A 15,876-nucleotide genomic window follows, 5' to 3' on the forward strand; every position below is an offset into this window, starting at 1 on the left:
GTAAAGATATATTTATTTCTATAGTCCTGTATATATTTTGTAAAGATATATTTACTGTTATTAAAGGTTTCTGTACCAGTGGTACTTCTATCTGATAGTTAACAATGGATTATACGGCAACAGAATGAGTAAATATTTCTCCCTCGAATTTCATGGGAAAAGGGGTTATGGTTTATCTAAACAAAAGAAAGAACGACATAGTATTACTTAATTAACTAGTCTTCAGACGAATCTTTCTGTGTCTTTTTAAAACCAGATGGTGCTATGGTTCTTGTAAACACAGATGTCATATTTACCCAATATCCAGACTTACGTCACTCTTGCTTATACAACTAATGACTAAACAATGTTCATAGATATGGAACCCTATATCTTAGGAAAATAAAGTTAATTTGTTTAGAAGTAAACAGAACTAATATACAGAAAGATCGAATGTTTGCTTAATCTGTTGGGCTCAGCTTTAACATAATCTGTTAAAATACTAGAAAAATCTGTATCTCAAGACAGCTGGTAGATATAACGCCCCCTTCAGTCTCTTACCCGTTTATACTCTTATCCCTAAGATACGTGCCCAGCAATGGTCAGTTGCAAACTTTCTCTTTGTTAACCTGAAGATGTCCTAAGAAGGTCGAAACGTTGTCCTTCGCTTCATTTTAGTAAAAGCGCTAATACCCATACCAGCCATCATGAGATACATTTTTACTTCAAGTTTGTTCCTCGTCATCACGAATCTAGAAAGATCTGTTTTAGTCCACTGTAAGTGAAAATCATTATTAATCATACACTATTTGGTTCTCAATCCAGGAAGTGTGAAGACTTTCATAAGATCAAACTATTAACTAAAATATAATAGTCTGTCAGTAGGAAATAACTGCTGTATATATGTATTACATATTTTTGTCTAGCACAAATAGTAAACAATAAAAATGTTTATTCATGTCCCGTTGTTGTTGTTTTCTCTCCCTCTTTAGCCAGCTATCTCTCTGGCTATCTTTCTCCTTGGACAACTTTCGCTCTCCCTCTCTCTCTGGTCAGGTTTCTCTCTCTAATAAAACTCTATGTATATCTAATGGAGAGTAGTGTATGGTGAGTAAAACTCTATCTATATCTAATAGAGATTAGTGCATGGGGAGTAAAACTCTATGTATATCTAATAGAGATTAGTGCATAATGAGTAAAACTCTATGTATATCTAATATAGATTAGTGTATGGTGAGTAAAACTATCTGTACAGTGCGGAGAGATTAGTATATGGTGAGTAAAACACTATGTATAGAGAAAAGAGATTAGTGTGTGGTGAGTAAGACTCTGTATAGTGCGTAGAGATTAGTATATGGTGAGTAAAACTCTATGTATATCTAATAGAGATTAGTGTATGGTGAGTAAAACTCTATGTATATCTAATAGAGATTAGTGTATGGTGAGTAAAACACTATGAATATCTAATAGATATTATTGTATGGTGAGTAGAACTCAATGTATCGTGAGTAGAGATTAGTATATGGTGGGTAAAACTTTATGTATATCTAATAGAGATTAGTGTATGGTGAGTAAAACACTATCTATATCTAATACAGATTAGTGTATGGTGAGTAAAACTCTATGTATATCTAATAGAGATTAGTGCATGGTGAGTAAAACTCTATGTATATCTAATAGAGATTAGTGTATGGTGAGTAAAACTCTATGTGTATCTAATAGAGATTAGTGCATTGGGAGTTAATCTCTATGTATATCTAATAGAGATTAGTGCATTGGGAGTTAAACTCTATGTATATCTAATAGAGATTAGTGCATGGGGAGTAAAACACTATGTATATCTAATAGAGATTAGTGCATGGAGAGTAAAACTCTATGTATATCTAATAGAGATTGGTGCATGGGGAGTAAAACTCTATGTATATCTATTAGAGATTAGTGCATGGTGAGTAAAACTCTATATATAACTAATAGAGATTAGTGCATGGGGAGTTAAACTCTATGTATATCTAATAGAGATTAGTGTATAGTGAGTAAAACTCTCTATATATCTAATAGAGATTAGTGCATGGTGTGTATATCTCTATGTATATGTAATAGAGATTAGTGTATGGTGAGTAAAACTCAATGTATAGTGAATAGAGATTAGTATATGGTGAGTAAAACTTTATGTATATCTAATAGAGATTAGTGCATGGTGAGTAAAGCTCTATGTATATCTAATAGAGATTAGTGTATGGTGAGTAAAACACTATGAATATCTAATAGAGATTAGTGTATGGTGAGTAGAACTCAATGTATCGTGAGTAGAGATTAGTATATGGTGGGTAAAACTCTATGTATATCTAATAGAGATTAGTGTATGGTGAGTAAAACACTATGTATATCTAATAGAGATTAGTGTATGGTGAGTAAAACTCTATGTATATCTAATAGAAATTAGTGCATGGTGAGTAAAACTCTATGTATATCTAATAGAGATTAGTGTATGGTGAGTAAAACTCAATGTGTATCTAATAGAGATTAGTGCATTGGGAGTTAATGTCTATGTATATCTAATAGAGATTAGTGCATTAGGAGTTAAACTCTATGTATATCTAATAGAGATTAGTGCATGGGGAGTAAAACACTATGTATATCTAATAGAGATTAGTGCATGGAAAGTAAAACTCTATGTATATCTAATAGAGATTGTTGCATGGGGAGTAAAACTCTATATATATCTATTAGAGATTAGTGCATGGTGAGTAAAACTCTATTTATAACTAATAGAGATTAGTGCATGGAGAGTTAAACTCTATGTATATCTAATAAAGATTAGTGTATAGTGAGTAAAACTCTCTATATATCTAATAGAGATTAGTGCATGGTGTGTATATCTCTATGTATATGTAATAGAGATTAGTGTATGGTGAGTAAAACTCAATGTATAGTGAGTAGAGATTAGTATATGGTGAGTAAAATTTATGTATATCTAATAGAGATTAGTGCATGGTGAGTAAAGCTCTATGTATATGTAATAGAGATTAGTGTATGGTTAGTAAATCTCTATGTATATCTTATAGAGATTAGTGCATGGGGAGTTAAACTCTTTGTATATCTAATAGAGATTAGTGCATTGGGAGTTAAACTCTATATATATCTCATAGAGATTAGTGCATGGGGAGTAAAACTCTTTGTATATCTAATTAAGATTAGTGCATGGTGAGTATATCTCTATGTATATGTAATAGAGATTAGTGTATGGTGAGTAAAACTCAATGTATAGTGAGTAGAGATTAGTGTATGGTGAGTAAAACTCTATATATAACTAATAGAGATTAGTGCATGGGGAGTTAAACTCTATGTATATCTAATAGATATTAGTGTATGGGGAGTAAAGCTTTATGTATATGTAATAGATATTAGTGTATGGTGAGTAAATCTCTATGTATATCTAATATAGATTAGTGCATGGGAGTGAAACTCTATGTATATCTAATAGAGATTAGTGCATTGGGAGTAAAACTCTGTATATCTAATAGAGATTAGTGCATTGGGAGTTAAACTCTATGTATATCTAATAAAGATTAGTGCATGGGGAGTAAAACTCTTTGTATATCTAAAAGAGTTTAGTGCATGGGGAGTAAAACTATGTATATCTAATAGAGATTAGTGCATGGTGAGTAAAACTCTCTCTATATCTAATAGAGATTAGTGCATGGTGTGTATATCTCTATGTATATGTAATAGAGATTAGTGTATGGTGAGTAAAACTCGATGTATAGTGAGTAGAGATTAGTATATGGTGAGTAAAACGTTATGTATATCTAATAGAGATTAGTGCATGGTGAGTAAAGCTCTATGTATATGTAATAGAGATTAGTGTATGGTTAGTAAATCTGTATGTATATCTTATAGAGATTAGTGCATGGAGAGTTAAACTCTATGTATATCTAATAGAGATTAGTGCATTGGGAGTTAAACTCTATATATATCTCATAGAGATTAGTGCATGGGGAGTAAAACTCTTTGTATATCTAATTATGATTAGTGCATGGTGAGTATATCTCTATGTATATGTAATAGAGATAAGTGTATGGTGAGTAAAACTCAATGTAAAGTGAGTAAAGATTAGTGTATGGTGAGTAAAACTCTATATATAACTAATAGAGATTAGTGCATGGGGAGTTAAACTCTATGTATATCTAATAGAGATTAGTGTATGGGGAGTAAAGCTCTATGTATATGTAATAGAGATTAGTGTATGGACAGTAAAGCTCTATGTATATCTAATATAGATTAGTGCATGGGGAGTGAAACTCTATGCATATCTAATAGAGATTAGTGCATTGGGAGTAAAACTCTGTATATGTAATAGAGATTAGTGCATTGGGAGTTAAACTCTATGTATATCTAATAAAGATTAGTGCATGGGGAGTAAAACTCTTTGTATATCTAATAGAGTTTAGTGCATGGGGAGTAAAACTATGTATATCTAATAGAGATTAGTGCATGGTGAGTAAAACTCTATGCATATCTAATAGAGATTAGTGCATGGGGTGTAAAGCTCTATGTATATGTAATTGAGATTAGTGTATGGTGAGTAAATATCTATGTATATCTAATAGAGATTAGTGCATGGGGAGTTAAACTCTATGTATATCTAATAGAGATTAGTGCATTGGGAGTTAAAGTCTATGTATATATAATATAGATTAGTGCAAGGTGAGTAAAACTCTATGTATATCAAATAGAGATTACTGCATGGTGAGTATATCTCTATGTATATGTAATAGAGATTAGTGTATGTTGAGTAAAACTCTATGTATATCTAATAGAGATTAGTGCATGGTGAGTAAAACTCAATATATAGTGAGTAGAGATTAGTATATGGTGAGTAAAACTTTATGTATATCTAATAGAGATTAGTGCATGGTGAGTAAAACTCTATGTATATCTAATACAGATTAGTGCATGTGGAGTAAAGCTCTATGTATATGTAATAGAGATTAGTGTATGGTTAGTAAATCTCTATGTATATCTTATAGAGATTAGTGCATGGGGAGTTAGACTCTATGTATATCTAATAGAGATTAGTGCATTGGGAGTTAAAATCTATATATATCTCATAGAGATTAGTGCATGGGGAGTAAAACTCTTTGTATATCTAATTAAGATTAGTGCATGGTGAGTATATTTCTATGTATATGTAATAGAGATTAGTGTATGGTGAGTAAAACTCAATGTATAGTGAGGAGAGATTAGTGTATGGTGAGTAAAACTCTATATATAACTAATAAAGATTAGTGTATGGGGAGTAAAGCTCTATGTATATGTAACAGATATTAGTGTATGGTGAGTAAATCTCTATGTATATCTAATAGAGATTAGTGCATGGGGAGTTAAACTCTATGTATATCTAATAGAGATGAGTGCATTGGGAGTTAAAGTCTATGTATATATAATATAGATTAGTGCAAGGTGAGTAAAACTCTATGTATATCAAATAGAGATTAGTGCATGGTGAGTATATCTCTATGTATATGTAATAGAGATTAGTGTATGTTGAGTAAAACTTTATGTATATCTAATAGAGATTAGTGCATTGGGAGTTAAACTCTATGTATATCTAATAGAGATTAGTGCATGGGGAGTAAAGCTCTATGTATATGTAATAGATATTAGTGTATGGTGAGTAAATCTCTATGTATATCTAATATAGATTAGTGCATGGGGAGTGAAACTCTATGTATATCTAATAGAGATTAGTGCATTGGGAGTAAAACTCTGTATATCTAATAGAGATTAGTGCATTGGGAGTTAAACTCTATGTATATCTAATAGAGATTAGTGCATTGGGAGTAAAACTCTGTATATCTAATAGAGATTAGTGCATTGGGAGTTAAACTCTATGTATATCTAATAAAGCATAGTGCATGGGGAGTAAAACTCTTTGTATATCTAATAGAGTTTAGTGCATGGGGAATAAAACTATGTATATCTAATAGAGATTAGTGCATGGTGAGTAAAACTCTCTATATATCTAATAGAGATTAGTGCATGGTGTGTATATCTCTATGTATATGTAATAGAGATTAGTGTATGGTGAGTAAAACTCGATGTATAGTGAGTAGAGATTAGTATATGGTGAGTAAAACTTTATGTATATCTAATAGAGATTAGTGCATGGTGAGTAAAGCTCTATGTATATGTAATAGAGATTAGTGTATGGTTAGTAAATCTGTATGTATATCTTATAGAGATTAGTGCATGGGGAGTTAAACTCTATGTATATCTAATAGAGATTAGTGCAATGGGAGTTAAACTCTATATATATCTCATAGAGATTAGTGCATGGGGAGTAAAACTCTTTGTATATCTAATTAAGATTAGTGCATGGTGAGTATATCTCTATGTATATGTAATAGAGATTAGTGTATGGTGAGTAAAACTCAATGTATAGTGAGTAAAGATTAGTGTATGGTGAGTAAAACTCTATATATAACTAATAGAGATAAGTGCATGGGGAGTTAAACTCTATGTATATCTAATAGAGATTAGTGTATGGGGAGTAAAGCTCTATGTATATGTAATAGATATTAGTGTATGGTGAGTAAATCTCTATGTATATCTAATATAGATTAGTGCATGGGGAGTGAAACTCTATGTATATCTAATAGAGATTAGTGCATTTGGAGTGAAACTCTCTATATCTAATAGAGATTAGTGCATGGGGAGTAAAACTCTTTGTATATGTAATAGAGATTAGTGTATGGGGAGTAAAGCTCTATGTATATGTAATAGATATTAGTGCATGGGGAGTTAAACTCTATGTATATCTAATAGAGATGAGTGCATTGGGAGTTAAAGTCTATGTATATATAATATAGATTAGTGCAAGGTGAGTAAAACTCTATGTATATCAAATAGAGATTAGTGCATGGTGAGTATATCTCTATGTATATGTAATAGAGATTAGTGTATGTTGAGTAAAACTTTATGTATATCTAATAGAGATTAGTGCATTGGGAGTTAAACTCTATGTATATCTAATAGAGATTAGTGCATGGGGAGTAAAGCTCTATGTATATGTAATAGATATTAGTGTATGGTGAGTAAATCTCTATGTATATCTAATATAGATTAGTGCATGGGGAGTGAAACTCTATGTATATCTAATAGAGATTAGTGCATTGGGTGTAAAACTCTGTATATCTAATAGAGATTAGTGCATTGGGAGTTAAACTCTATGTATATCTAATAAAGATTAGTGCATGGGGAGTAAAACTCTTTGTATATCTAATAGAGATTAGTGTATAGTGAGTAAAACTCTCTATATATCTAATAGAGATTAGTGCATGGTGTGTATATCTCTATGTATATGTAATAGAGATTAGTGTATGGTGAGTAAAACTCTATGTATATCTAATAGAGATTAGTGCATGGGGAGTGAAACTCTATGTATATCTAATAGAGATTGTTGCATGGGGAGTAAAACTCTATATATATCTATTAGAGATTAGTGCATGGTGAGTAAAACTCTATTTATAACTAATAGAGATTAGTGCATGGAGAGTTAAACTCTATGTATATCTAATAAAAATTAGTGTATAGTGAGTAAAAATCTCTATATATCTAATAGAGATAAGTGCATGGTGTGTATATCTCTATGTATATGTAATAGAGATTAGTGTATGGTGAGTAAAACTCAATGTATAGTGAGTAGAGATTAGTATATGGTGAGTAAAATTTATGTATATCTAATAGAGATTAGTGCATGGTGAGTAAAGCTCTATGTATATGTAATAGAGATTAGTGTATGGTTAGTAAATCTCTATGTATATCTAATAGAGATTAGTGCATTGGGAGTTAAACTCTATATATATCTCATAGAGATTAGTGCATGGGGAGTAAAACTCTTTGTATATCTAATTAAGATTAGTGCATGGTGAGTATATCTCTATGTATATGTAATAGAGATAAGTGTATGGTGAGTAAAACTCAATGTATAGTGAGTAAAGATTAGTGTATGGTGAGTAAAACTCTATATATAACTCATAGAGATTAGTGCATGGGGAGTTAAACTCTATGTATATCTAATAGAGATTAGTGTATGGGGAGTAAAGCTCTATGTATATGTAATAGAGATTAGTGTATGGACAGTAAAGCTCTATGTATATCTAATATAGATTAGTGCATGGGGAGTGAAACTCTATGTATATCTAATAGAGATTAGTGCATTGGGAGTAAAACTCTGTATATGTAATAGAGATTAGTGCATTGGGAGTTAAACTCTATGTATATCTAATAAAGATTAGTGCATGGGGAGTAAAACTCTTTGTATATCTAATAGAGTTTAGTGCATGGGGAGTAAAACTATGTATATCTAATAGAGATTAGTGCATGGTGAGTAAAACTCTATGCATATCTAATAGAGATTAGTGCATGGGGTGTAAAGCTCTATGTATATGTAATTGAGATTAGTGTATGGTGAGTAAATCTCTATGTATATCTAATAGAGATTAGTGCATGGGGAGTTAAACTCTATGTATATCTAATAGAGATTAGTGCATTGGGAGTTAAAGTCTATGTATATATAATATAGATTAGTGCAAGGTGAGTAAAACTCTATGTATATCAAATAGAGATTAGTGCATGGTGAGTATATCTCTATGTATATGTAATAGAGATTAGTGTATGTTGAGTAAAACTCTATGTATATCTAATAGAGATTAGTGCATGGTGAGTAAAACTCAATATATAGTGAGTAGAGATTAGTATATGGTGAGTAAAACTTTATGTATATCTAATAGAGATTAGTGCATGGTGAGTAAAACTCTATGTATATCTAATAGAGATTAGTGCATGTGGAGTAAAGCTCTATGTATATGTAATAGAGATTAGTGTATGGTTAGTAAATCTCTATGTATATCTTATAGAGATTAGTGCATGGGGAGTTAGACTCTATGTATATCTAATAGAGATTAGTGCATTGGGAGTTAAAATCTATATATATCTCATAGAGATTAGTGCATGGGGAGTAAAACTCTTTGTATATCTAATTAAGAATAGTGCATGGTGAGTATATTTCTATGTATATGTAATAGAGATTAGTGTATGGTGAGTAAAACTCAATGTATAGTGAGGAGAGATTAGTGTATGGTGAGTAAAACTCTATATATAACTAATAAAGATTAGTGTATGGGGAGTAAAGCTCTATGTATATGTAACAGATATTAGTGTATGGTGAGTAAATCTCTATGTATATCTATAGAGATTAGTGCATGGGGAGTTAAACTCTATGTATATCTAATAGAGATGAGTGCATTGGGAGTTAAAGTCTATGTATATATAATAGAGATGAGTGCATTGGGAGTTAAAGTCTATGTATATATAATATAGATTAGTGCAAGGTGAGTAAAACTCTATGTATATCAAATAGAGATTAGTGCATGGTGAGTATATCTCTATGTATATGTAATAGAGATTAGTGTATGTTGAGTAAAACTTTATGTATATCTAATAGAGATTAGTGCATTGGGAGTTAAACTCTATGTATATCTAATAGAGATTAGTGCATGGGGAGTAAAGCTCTATGTATATGTAATAGATATTAGTGTATGGTGAGTAAATCTCTATGTATATCTAATATAGATTAGTGCATGGGGAGTGAAACTCTATGTATATCTAATAGAGATTAGTGCATTGGGAGTAAAACTCTGTATATCTAATAGAGATTAGTGCATTGGGAGTTAAACTCTATGTATATCTAATAGAGATTAGTGCATGGGGAGTGAAACTCTATGTATATCTAATAGAGATTAGTGCATTTGGAGTAAAACTCTCTATATCTAATAGAGATTAGTGCATGGGGAGTAAAACTCTTTGTATATGTAATAGAGATTAGTGTATGGTGAGTAAAACTCAATGTATAGTGAGTAGAGATTAGTGTATGGTGAGTAAAACTCTATATATAACTAATAGAGATTAGTGCATGGGGAGTTAAACTCTATGTATATCTAATAGAGATTAGTGTATGGGGAGTAAAGCTCTATGTATATGTAATAGATATTAGTGTATGGTGAGTAAATCTCTATATATATCTAATATAGATTAGTGCATGGGGAGTGAAACTCTATGTATATCTAATAGAGATTAGTGCATTGGGAGTAAAACTCTGTATATCTAATAGAGATTAGTGCATTGGGAGTTAAACTCTATGTATATCTAATAAAGATTAGTGCATGGGGAGTAATACTCTTTGTATATCTAATAGAGTTTAGTGCATGGGGAGTAAAACTCTATGTATATTTAATGGAGATTAGTGCATGGTAAGTAAAACTCTATGTATATCTAATAGAGATTAGTGCATGGGGAGTAAAGCTCTATGTATATGTAATTGAGATTAGTGTATGGTTAGTAAATCTCTATGTATATCTAATAGAGATTAGTGCATGGGGAGTTAAACTCTATGTATATCTAATAGAGATTAGTGCATTGGGAGTTAAAGTCTATGTATATATAATATAGATTAGTGCAAGGTGAGTAAAACTCTATGTATATCAAATAGAGATTAGTGCATGGTGAGTATATCTCTATGTATATGTAATAGAGATTAGTGTATGTTGAGTAAATCTTTATGTATATCTAATAGAGATTAGTGCATGGGGAGTAAAGCTCTATGTATATGTAATAGAGATTAGTGTATGGTTAGTAAATCTCTATGCATATCTCATAGAGATTAGTGCATGGGGAGTAAAACTCTTTGTATATCTAATTGAGATTAGTGCATGGTGAGTATATTTCTATGTATATGTAATAGAGATTAGTGTATGGTGAGTAAAACTCAATGTATAGTGAGTAGAGATTAGTGTATGGTGAGTAAATCTCTATGTATATCTAATAGAGATTAGTGCATGGGGAGTTAAACTCTATGTATATCTAATAGAGATTAGCGCATTGGGAGTTAAAGTCTATGTATGTATAATAGAGATTAGTGCAAGGTGAGTAAAACTCTATGTATATCAAATAGAGATTAGTGCATGGTGAGTATATCTCTATGTATATGTAATAGAGATTAGTGTATGGTGAGTAAAACTCTATGTATATCTAATAGAGATTAGTGCATGGTGAGTAAAACTCTATATATATCTAATAGAGATTAGTGCATGGTGAGTATATCTCTATGTACATGTGATAGAAATTAGTGTATGGTGAGTAAAACTTTATGTATAGTGAGTAGAGATTAGTGTATGGTGAGTAAAACTCTATGTATAGTGAGTAGAGATTAGTGTGTGGTGAGTAAATCTCTGTGTACATCTAAGAGAGATTAGTGTATGGTGAGTAAAACTCTATGTATAGTGAGTAGAGATTAGTTGATGGTGAGTAAAACTCTATGTATATCAAATAGAGATTAGTGCATGGTGAGTATATCTCTATGTATATGTAATAGAGATTAGTGTATGTTGAGTAAATCTTTATGTATATCTAATAGAGATTAGTGCATGGGGAGTAAAGCTCTATGTATATGTAATAGAGATTAGTGTATGGTTAGTAAATCTCTATGCATATCTCATAGAGATTAGTGCATGGGGAGTAAAACTCTTTGTATATCTAATTGAGATTAGTGCATGGTGAGTATATTTCTATGTATATGTAATAGAGATTAGTGTATGGTGAGTAAAACTCAATGTATAGTGAGTAGAGATTAGTGTATGGTGAGTAAATCTCTATGTATATCTAATAGAGATTAGTGCATGGGGAGTTAAACTCTATGTATATCTAATAGAGATTAGCGCATTGGGAGTTAAAGTCTATGTATGTATAATAGAGATTAGTGCAAGGTGAGTAAAACTCTATGTATATCAAATAGAGATTAGTGCATGGTGAGTATATCTCTATGTATATGTAATAGAGATTAGTGTATGGTGAGTAAAACTCTATGTATATCTAATAGAGATTAGTGCATGGTGAGTAAAACTCTATATATATCTAATAGAGATTAGTGCATGGTGAGTATATCTCTATGTACATGTGATAGAAATTAGTGTATGGTGAGTAAAACTTTATGTATAGTGAGTAGAGATTAGTGTATGGTGAGTAAAACTCTATGTATAGTGAGTAGAGATTAGTGTGTGGTGAGTAAATCTCTGTGTACATCTAAGAGAGATTAGTGTATGGTGAGTAAAACTCTATGTATAGTGAGTAGAGATTAGTTGATGGTGAGTAAAATTCTGTGTACATCTAATAGAGATTAGTGTATGGTGAGTAAAACTCTATGTATATCTAATAGAGATTAGTGCATGGTGAGTAAATCTCTTTGTATATCTAATGGAGATTAGTGCAAGGGGAGTAAAGCTCTATGTATATGTAATAGAGATTAGTGTATGGTGAGTAAATCTTTATGTATATCTAATAGAGATTAGTACAAGGGGAGTTAAACTCTATGTATATCTAATAGAGATTAGTGCATGGGGAGTAAAACTCTATGTATATCTAATAAAGATTAGTGCATGGGGAGTAAAACTCTTTGTATATCTAATAGAGATTAGTGCATGGGGAGTAAAACTCTATGTATATCTAATAGAGATTAGTGCATGGGGACTAAATCTCTATGTATATCTAATAAAGATTAGTGCATGGGGAGTAAAACTCTATGTATATATAATATAGATTAGTGCAAGGTGAGTAAAACTCTATGTATATCAAATAGAGATTAGTGCATGGTGAGTATATCTCTATGTATATGTAATAGAGATTAGTGTATGGTGAGTAAAACTCTATGTATATCTAATAGAGATTAGTGCATGGTGAGTAAAACTCTATATATATCTAATAGAGATTAGTGCATGGTGAGTATATCTCTATGTATATGTAATAGAGATTAGTGTATGGTGAGTAAAACTTTATGTATAGTGAGTAGATATTAGTGTATGGTGAGTAAAACTCTATGTATAGTGAGTAGAGATTAGTTTGTGGTGAGTAAAACTCTGTGTACATCTAATAGAGATTAGTGTATGGTGAGTAAAACTCTATGTATAGTGAGTAGAGATTAGTTTGTGGTGAGTAAAACTCTGTGTACATCTAATAGAGATTAGTGTATGGTGAGTAAAACTCTAAGTATAGTGAGTAGAGATTAGTGTATGGTGAGTAAAACTCTTTGTACATCTAATAAAGGCCAGTGTGTAGTTCTGTGTGTGTAGTTTGTGAATCTCGCGGTGCACTAGTCTGTAATGTAAGTGAAAATGCTAGTTTTTAGTGAACTTCTGTACTGTATATATAGTGACAACAGAGGCGAGTAACGTGAAGTAATATACAACTAGTAGAACTCATTTTATGTCAATGAATAATTACAGGATAACTCTTTCATATCAGAATATGATCTTCTGATAAGAGTTAAAAGTTTACTTCTAAGAAATTGATAATTACAATGTATTGGCTAGGACTACATGGTTAATACAGACACATGCAGTAAGATTGTGACAATGTATTGACAAGGACTACATGGTTAATACAGACACATGCAGTAAGATTGTGACAATGTATTGACTAGGACTACTTGGTTAATACAGACACATATAGTAAGATTGTGACAATATATTGACTAGGACTACATGGTTAATACAGACACATGCAGTAAGATTGTGACAATGTATTGACTAGGACTACATGGTTAATACAGACACATATAGTAAGATTGTGACAATATATTGACTAGGACTACATGGTTAATACAGACACATGCAGTAAGATTGTGACAATATATTGGCTAGGACTACATGGTTAATACAGATACATGCAGTAAGATTGTGACAATATATTGACTAAGACTACTTGGTTAATACAGACACATTCAGTAAGATTGTGACAATATATTGGCTAAGACTACTTGGTTAATACAGATACATGCAGTAAGATTGTGAAATTAATTCACATTTAACCTTTCTAAACTTATATTAGAAGACCAACAAATCATGAAGAGAGCATTGCGCTGTCTTACGACAATAATAATAAGGTATGACGTTGAAAACAAACAAACTGCTTTATCATTTGGCATTTATTTTTAAGAAAGACGAAGCACTTTATAAGAATGATTGAACAACTAACAATTCCTGAGAGAGCTAAAGAAACACAAGTGGTGAGTTACAAAAAATATTTTTTCGCTTCTTTCTTTATCAGGTTTTTGGTTTTAATGACTAGGGAGATTCCGTTCACATGGACCTCTCTCTTTCTTCTGTCAGTGCTATCAATCTGTCTGCTCTAGGATGTTGGTGTTGAAACTACCTGTAGGTCAGAGTACATTGTACTTGCTCCAATCCCTTTCAAAGCGAATGTTCATGTATGTTTTAGTTCGTTACTTAATAGTAATTGTGAGGTGGGTTGTTTATTTTATTATTAATGTGCCAAGATATCACGGCTAAATTAATATTAATTTTGTAGTCTAGTGATCGATGGCCTCATTACGTTCTTTTTTTTTTAAATAGATATTAATGATAAAGAGTATTAGACACTCGTCAAATTCTGTTTTAATTTGGTACGAACACAAGTTTGTCTATTTACAGAGAGTCACATGACAACTTTTAACAGCAATATTTGTTTGTTTGTTTTTTGAATTTTGCGCAAAGCTTCACGTAGGCTATCTGCGCTAGCCGTCCCTAATTTAGCAGTGTAAGACCAGAGGAAAGGCAGCTAGTCATCATCACCCACCGCCAACTCTTGGGCTACTCTTTTACCAACAAATAGTAGGATTGATCGACACATTATAACGCCCCCAAGGCTGAAAGGGCGAGCATGTTTGGTGCGACGGGGTTTCAAACCCGCAATTCTCAGATTACGAGTCGAAGACCTTAAACCGCCTGGTCATGCCAAGCCTAACAGTAATATATATACTCACAGTTTTTCAACAATTGCCATTAACGACAATTCATTAACTGTATGACAATTACATGCTGATGGCTAACTAATAAATATAAATTTTAAACACAGCCTAGATACAATGATAATATAATTAGGAAAACTTTAATTTGCACAACCTTAACTTAATACTGAGAAACGTAAATAGTACATAAGTTCAAGCCGAAATGTGTCCAATATTTAGAATGTTTCAACCCAATATATTTCTGTGGTTCTCTGTTTCCCCAGTACAGAATTTGTTTTAGTAAAGTTAAAAAAGTGATTTGTTAAGATATGAACTTCTTGATGAACCTAAATCAAAATCAGAAAACAAAAAACGAAAATGTTGTCAGCGATATAGATTTTACTCATATTTTGTTACAACGAATACGTTGTAACTATGAAACAAGAGAGGAAATAGTACTGATGTAATGATATATATCCAACTCAAAACCTGAAATAATGTTATAGGAATACATGCTTACGATTTCTTTATAAAGCCGCTGTTTGTTAAGTGTATGACAAAGAATTTGCAATAATAGATCATTTCTATTCAGGATGATATAGATTTATATATAGTACCATACTGGCTGCTCACACAACGGATGACATGTAAATATTATATTACGTGACACACATAGAAATATAAGTTATGTTTCAGAATGCCTTACAAGTACGAACGAAGTAACCATTCTACTCATAACTATGTCAGGGCAGCTTCGAAGAATTCCAACACTAAACTCGAACAGTTGTAGAACAAGACAAGTGGAGATCTATATATGACGTTCTTACAACACTAAACTCGAACAGTTGTATAACAAGACAAGTGGAGATCTGTATATGACGTTGTTACAACACTAAACTCGAACAGTTGTATAACAAGACAAGTGGAGATCTATATATGACGTTGTTACAACACTAACCTCGAACAGTTGTATAACAAGACAAGTGGAGATCTGTATCTGACGTTCTTACAACGCTAAACTCGAACAGTTGTATAACAAGACAAGTGGAGATCTGTAT

The 15,876-nt window shown here is 31.6% G+C and overlaps 1 long non-coding RNA gene across 1 annotated transcript in view; it reads left to right on the forward strand.

Annotated features, from left to right (window-relative positions):
• Positions 1–523: 523 nt before the first annotated feature.
• Positions 524–15,876, forward strand: part of LOC143230113 (uncharacterized) — a 33,433-nt gene continuing 18,080 nt past the window's right edge. The window contains exons 1-2 of the long non-coding RNA XR_013016243.1: positions 524–756; positions 14,029–14,098. This is a non-coding gene — a long non-coding RNA (uncharacterized LOC143230113). The remainder of the gene's footprint in view (positions 757–14,028; positions 14,099–15,876) is intronic.

This window comes from Tachypleus tridentatus, chromosome 10 (genome assembly GCF_004210375.1).
Source record: "Tachypleus tridentatus isolate NWPU-2018 chromosome 10, ASM421037v1, whole genome shotgun sequence".
NCBI lineage: Eukaryota > Metazoa > Arthropoda > Merostomata > Xiphosura > Limulidae > Tachypleus > Tachypleus tridentatus.